The sequence below is a fragment of the Urocitellus parryii genome, chromosome 7 (assembly GCF_045843805.1).
Source record: "Urocitellus parryii isolate mUroPar1 chromosome 7, mUroPar1.hap1, whole genome shotgun sequence".
In the NCBI taxonomy this organism is placed as follows: domain Eukaryota; kingdom Metazoa; phylum Chordata; class Mammalia; order Rodentia; family Sciuridae; genus Urocitellus; species Urocitellus parryii.
The window spans coordinates 50,165,415-50,172,952 of NC_135537.1; the positions used below are offsets into that span (position 1 = coordinate 50,165,415).

At 37.5% G+C, this 7,538-nt stretch overlaps 1 pseudogene; it reads right to left on the minus strand.

Moving 5' to 3' along the window:
* Positions 1-1,041: 1,041 nt before the first annotated feature.
* Positions 1,042-3,010, minus strand: LOC113179901 (protein numb homolog pseudogene; annotated as a pseudogene).
* Positions 3,011-7,538: the final 4,528 nt, after the last annotated feature.

Below are 7,538 nucleotides of genomic sequence, written 5' to 3' on the forward strand. Positions count from 1 at the left end.
CTTCTTTGTTATCAGTTCTGTGTTTACCACCTTTAAGCAGCTAGATGTACTTTGAGGGAAGTGGACAGTAGTGTTAACGTCTGGTTAGGCCTTAGTTTGCTTTTGGGTGGTGGAATTAACCACACAAATGGGAGCAAATGGGATATATAGAACATTTTTAGGTCTAGGAAACTGTGTTCTACCATTCTTCAAGTGTTTTTCTACTTCTGTGATGTGAAACAGGAGTCTTGTAGATTTTGGAAATTTCTAATAACCATTTTCAATAAATTTCATAAAAATTATACTCCATTATATGTAGAGGAAGACACATAGAAAATGTTACACTTTCATTAAGTGAACTTCATTAGGTGAAGTTCACAGAACTTAATTCAATCTGTGTGGCCTTTTCAGTTAAATGAAGAAATAATTTTCCATTTTGTAAAACCAGTATCCATCATGTATGCTTACATTTACAAGTGAAATATTCGTAACTAATACAGAATAGGTAATTAAAGACTAGGTTGATTGAAGAATATATTTTATGTTGAGAGACTGGAAATATTTTTTTAATAGAAAAAGCTGTTTTAATTTTTTTGTGGTAATTTATGCACTATTTGGCTTCTAGGACTATAGCTTAGAATGTAGGTATGAAAAATACAGGATTTTGGGTAATATTGACTGCTCCCTTATTATAGACAAATATTGAATGCTTGAATACAAACAACCAATTTGTATTCATTTTATTAAAATACAGATTATAGCATTTGCTACTGTAATGCCAAATTGATGGGAAGGTGAAGAAATCAAGTTCTCCGTGCACTATATGAAAAAGCCAATACATATATTCATTCTTGAGGTCAATTTATCAAACATCAAATTAAATGTGTATATATCAGGCAAACCAATAGCAACTTCTGAGTTTAAATTCTTGAGGATGTCTATGTAGGAATTCTCATAAGAAACAGTAGCACTTGCAAATGTGTTCATTATAGGTATTGAATGCATCACATGCTATCATTTTATTAGAAGCAATTTCAATTTCTTTTTTTTTTTTTTGATTACTTAAAGTTCAATTTCAAATGTCTTCTGTAAGTCACTGGAAAATGGGTTGGTAGGGGAGGGATTAGTACGCTGCTTGGATTTGCTTTCTAATGCAGCCCACTGAGCTTCAAAAGGATCCACTGGGCAGGTGCCTGCAGGAACCTCTGTGTGCTTGTCTCCTGAGGCCAACCTGCCATCCTCTACACCATTGAAAGCTGCAGAACCGTTGAGGTGCTGAGCAGGAGGCTTAAAGAAGAGACTGGTGGTAGCACTGCTTGTCTCATACTGTGGGAATGTCTGTTGCTTGACCAGGCTGGGAGATGGATGGGGATGAGTGGCCTGAGGATGGCCTGCAGTGCCAAACACATTGGCTACCATCTGGAAGGGAGTGATGCCCACCACAGGCACATTAGGGGCTGGATAGGACATCCCGTTGGCCACAGGATAGGACTGGGCAGGGACAAAGGTTGGCTGCAGGGGTGGGACCACACCCACTGGCACAGGCTGAGAGGTGAGGAATGCATTCCCTTGGAAAGGCGGTGCTGGCTGGAAAATGGCAGTGGGTGGAGGAGGCTGGAGAACTGGCTGCAAAGGGGCAGCTGAGACCTGGGGCTGCTGGGCTCGGACACTCTTCGACCCTTCTTCTAACCATCGGTCAGCCTCAGAGGGAGTACGTCTGTGACCACCAAGGAAGAGACCTGGAGATGCAGCACCAGAAGATTGACCCCACTCAGTCCCCGGATGAATGGCTGCAATTTCCTTGTTAGCAGCATCAGGGGCATGGGCCCAAGGGTTGGTTTCATGCACAGGCATTGCTACGGGTGCTAGAGCAGTATGGACTGGCTTAGCAGCAAGCACATGGAAGGCTGAGTCAGTGCCATTAGCTTGGAAGGCAGGAGACTGTGGTGCCACCACTGTCACTGGTTTGGTCATTGGGGCAGAAGAGAAGGGGTCCTCAGAGAGTGTGCTGAAGGCATTGGTGATCTGTGAGCACAGGGAGCTGATGCTCTCTGCCTCCCCTTCTACCTCTGGCACTGCATTTTTTTATGGGGAAATCAGTCTTCCTCTGCATAGTGGAAGGCAATTCATTGATGCGAAGGGATAGTTGGCATTTAACGGGTGACATCTTCTGGCTTAGAGCAGGAAATCCTCAGAAAGAGCCTTGGCGAGCAAGCTGTTCAATTGGTGCATGCTGGCGTGGGATGGCATGAGGATTGTTCATCTCCAGCGAGGCAGTGGCATCCAAAGTGGGAGAAGTGGGAGAGGATGGGAATGAGGCAGTGTTGCCAGGAGCCACTGATGAACCAACAACTGTTTTTTTCTTATCTGTTTCAACTTTCTTGGCATCTTGTATTTGTTTCATGATCTCCTCTCTTTCTGCTTGTTCGGTGGCAGTTGTGACACAGAATGATCCTTCTCTTGTAAAGGTAGTCCGACTAGCGTCAAAAATAGCAGTCACTCCACACTCCTTCTCCTGCTTCTGCTTCTGCTCTAAACAGGCTGCGAAAGCACAGCCTACTGCATGGCTCAATCTGTCACCCGTGTCCTTGACAGCCATGAAGCAGTGACAGATCCAGCGCTGAGTGGTGCCATCACGACATATATAAGAGAAGGCTCTATAAAAATTCCTATCTGGTGCACAGAAAGAAACTTTCTCTATTGTCTGGTCAACTATGAGGTCCTTAGTTTTTTCATCCACAACTCTGAGTCCATCTGCTGATACCCACAGGACTGCCTTCACTGCCTTCTTTCCAGTTTTTCCAAAGAAGCCTTTGAAGAACTTCCTTTCAGCTTTCAATCTTTTTACAGCATCTTCACATATGTGCATTCCTCTTGACTCATCAACTTCTACATGGCCAAGGTACTTAACTGGGAAGCTACATTTCCCAGTGCGAACTCCTTCTTCATCTGTCTGCCACTGATGTGGATGACTGGCCTCTGGAACATAAATGTCTTTCTTTCTCCTAAAACTTTGTCATAGTTTGTTCATCTTAACTTTTATAACCTGGCTCTGAATCTTGGCTGTGCCCTTTACAAGCTGTGTAACTTTGGACAAGTTTCATAACTTCAACAAGCCTCAGTTTCCTCATCTGCTGGGGCCCCCGACCAACTCCCGGGCTACTGCCTCTACCTCGGCCGCCAGTAGCCACCAAGTGCCACCACCTCCCCCATGACAACAGGCCCACCCTATATCAGCAATTTCAATTTCTAAAGGACAAATATGATGTGGTAGATATGCATGATGAAAAACTTAGGACACAGAAACCTAGATATTCTCATAGGTCATACAGGTACTAAGAAGTAGAGATGAGATAAAATATTAGAGAAAAAATAAATCTATATTATTGCCATTTTGTAATTTTAATTAAGATAAATTCACAGTAAATACAAATACAAAAGTACTTATTTTTAAAAACTAAGTGCAAACTTAGGAGTCCATATGAAGCAGCCTAGAGTTGCTATCTATGAAGAAGAGGGGAAAATAAAGTTAGGAATAGGAAGGCAAGAAAATGAATCAGTAAGGAAGATGTAGAGGTGTTTTGCACAACTGCTAAAAGTGATCTATGAAGGGAGAAGATGATTAACTCAAATGTTGTCCTTGTCTAAAGACATAAGTAAATGATAAACTAATATACTTTGAAGATCAGGAATTTGAACTTAAACTTATTTGGCATCAGAATTGGTGCTTATTTTACAGTTTCACATTGCTCTAAAGCAAGTTTAACTTAACTGACAAAATAATAAATAGTAATAATAAAGAAACAAAACCATGGTAACTCTCATACTAAGAACATGTCCTAAAAACTAGTAATCACAAAAGTCACAGATTTACAGTCAAAATGTGAGAATTTTTGGTGGTCAATAATGAAAACATACTTTGTAGAAAGTAGTTATGGAGACTTACTATGAAATTTAGATTTTATTTTTCCCAGGCTATTAGTGGAAAAGTTTGACCCTATCTTGAAAGAGGCCAATAAACTATTATTTCTCATATCAGAGTATGGAGGATTAGAAGAGAGGTATTTATCTGCCAGTATTTATCACCACCAGACACAACATTGTAACTTTAGGAGGTAATTTACCTTTCCCCTGTTTTAGGTTGCAATTGTACTGATACCAAATACATTCCAGTTTCTCAGGCTTCAAGAGAAAAATTAATCTCTTGGCAAAAGATGACAAGTATGACATTTGTCACAAGGTGAGGCACTGTAGGATTTTACATGTGTAAGTCGATCTCTGAGATGGTGCCTAGGGAAAGGAAGAGCTGAATTGTCCATGGCAGTGAACAAGTACCATAAAAAGAGAGAAGGCACATAAGAAATGCTTAATGCATCCTACTACCTTTTCTTTTTTCAAGTAGAAAATTGCTATTCCATTGGATTTCCATGAAATTTAGAATAAGGTAATAAATTTATATGCACACATAGCTAATTAGATTTTGTTTGATATTTCATAAAATCTAAATTTACATTCTAAGCTATACTCCTTGAGGCCAAATACTATAGGTACATTACCACAAAACAATTAATATAGCTTTTTCTATCAAAGAAATATTTCCAGTTTCTGAACATGAAATATATCATATTCTTCAGTCAACCAAGTCCATAATTTTAAGAGTAGTCACCTATTCTATATTACTTACAAATCTTTCACTTGTAAATGTAAGAATACATGATGGATAGTGGTTTTACAATATGGAAAATTATTTCTTCATTTAATCCAAAAGGCCACAGATTAAATGAAAACCATGGAGCCCAACCATGCATACTGTATACACAGATTTTGTTGTTGTTTGTTTGTTTGTTTTTAATTTCATTTCTTTCTCAAGGTCTCTCAAATGTTCTATGATTTCCTGAGTGGAAATCACTCATCTTTTTAAAAATTGAAACATAGTTATTTTCCATATACTTATTCGTATGTAGTTATTTTATATGTTATGGTAACTTGTATGGTACTTCTTCTTCATTGTCTAACATGTTATATTTAGCAATGGAAACAATATTGATGTTTTAGTTGATCTTATATCTGGTAATCTCACTAATGGGTATTATTATTTCTAATAACAATTCTATTTATTCTTTTGGATTTTCTATAAACACGATCAATTCATCTGTCACTAATAGCAGTTATTTCTTTTGACTCCAAAATTAGTGATTTTTCATTTATATCACACTAGTTATCTATTACTACAAAAACAGACAAACAAATGCTAACAGGTTAGAACAACATTTTGTTTTGGCCCAGAAATCTTCAACTTGAGCTGAGTAGGTCCATGTGACTTTTCTTTTGTCCATGTACATCAGGCTGGTGTAATTTGATGCCAGGCTAAATTTCAGATTACCTCATTTGTATGTTTTGCAAATTGATGCTGGCTTTTGGTCAAGGTCTCTGGAGAAGCTAAAGTTTGGGGGCCACAAGTGAAGTTATTCTTGGGTTATTTGAATTTATCTTCAGCATAGTGGCTGGAAACATTTTTTAAAAAATGGCATTTTTGTGAATTTGTCTTGTGAGATCAAAACATCATGTTCACCATATTCTATTGACCAATGTAACCTAAAAGTCCCATTAGTTTGAAGAGAAGACATAAAGACCATACCATAATGGGATAGTTCTAAAGATCTGCAAGATGATGAGAAAATCAGCCATCTTTGAGAAACAGGTTCTGCCCTGTTAAGATACAGTGACTAACACTTGTGAAATAGAAATATTGGAAGTAAGCATACACTCCTTATTTTCTAATTCAAAAGAAAAATTTTTAATATTTTACCTTCAAGTATGATACAATATTCTAGGAATACTTGTTTCAAATCTTGCAGATGTAAAAATTCTTGTCATCAAATTTTCATCACTAGAAGGTTTTGTTGCTTTTGGGGACTGAATTGTGAGTTACCTGAGATCTGGATTGTAATTTCCCTTTCTTAAAATGTCATTTTCATTCTTTGGTGTCAATTTATGATGTTCTTATAAAATAATTTATGATATGAACCCTCCTTTTTCTTTTCTTCTATAATTTTTGGTAAAAATTAATATTTTAACTAAACAACATTCTGAGAAATTAATTTAATTGTAAATAGTTTTGTTGTAGATTAAATTCCTTTAATAATTATACAACATTCCCAAATTTTCACCCTGTGAAAATTCTGGGAAGTAATTTTTATTTTTAGTAATTGGTTCTTATGTTTTGACAATATTTTGTTGGGGACATTGTGAGGATATTAATTATATCTTCTTTTATTTTAGTATCTCTGGATTATATACTGATATCCCTTCTCAGTTTCTGGCATTGGTTATTTTATGCTTACCCTATTACTTTCTTGATGTTTCTGTGGCTCAGAAATCCTCAACTGGAACAGAGCTCAGTGGATATGGTTTTTCTTTTATCTACTTTCATCATCCTTGGGTAGTTTTGAAACCAGTGATGAGAATCAGAGCCAAGTCCCTTTTCCCCAATGTTGAAAATTTAATGCCTGAGAAATGCTGAGGCAAGTGTAGAAAGCAAGTTGTATTTAAAGAATAAAGCAGAGACTGACAAAGAGAATGGGCCTGAGAGCTGGGTGGCTGAGGGATTGGGGGTGTCTTGCCCTTGTATACATTTTAGGTTTCCTGGTTCTCATGCTCTCTCTCCCCGCATCCTGCCTACATGACTAGTGACTAAAAGGTGGAGTGATCCAAGGATGAGAATGAAGCCACCCATGGGTACAGACCCAAAGGGAGCAGCCCATGGGATATTCTTTAATAACTCCAGGGATGAACAAGCCCTTGGAGGCAGGTAACCTTGGCAACAGGTGGAGGAGGAGGGGGAGGTGTCCTGAAGTTAGAAACATTCCATTCCCTTTGAATGAGCTTCCACCTTCCTGACTCAGCCCTTCCTTCATTCTGTACACTGACTGTCCTTCTGCCCCTCCCCTCAGTTCAACATTTATTTTCCTCCGAAGAAGATAAGTGAAAATCTCTCCCAGTTCATCTTTAGTTTTCATTGCAGTATTTCTCATTTCCCAACTAAAATGTGCATGCTTCTTCCCCCTCTTCACCACTTTAAACTGTAGACTCTATAATTTTTAATTCTCATTTCTGCCAAACTTTCTAAAGTATTATTCACCGTCTTTTCTGTTAAGTTTTCTTTCTTAACTGATCTTTATAATTTTATATTCTAGATTTTTGTTGGCTATTAATTGATATTGATATTTTTTCAGTGTGTTCGAGATATCTTGATTGGAAAGAGTGTGAAAAATATCTTATTCTTCAAAACAAAAGGATCTAACAATTTTACAACTAATTAAAACTGAGATGTTTGTTAATCATTGCCCCTATAGTCAGCTTCCCTTTCTGTCCTGAAACAATGGAGCTTATTAAACAGCTAGTACATATCTTGTATTCTCTAAATATTTATTGAAATTCTACATTATATGATTAACTAACAGGATGATAAAGCAACACACTCATTTTGAGTTTATTTTCCTCTGAGTATATCAAATACACATAGTATGTATTTTTTTTGTATTTTCTAGATTGAAATA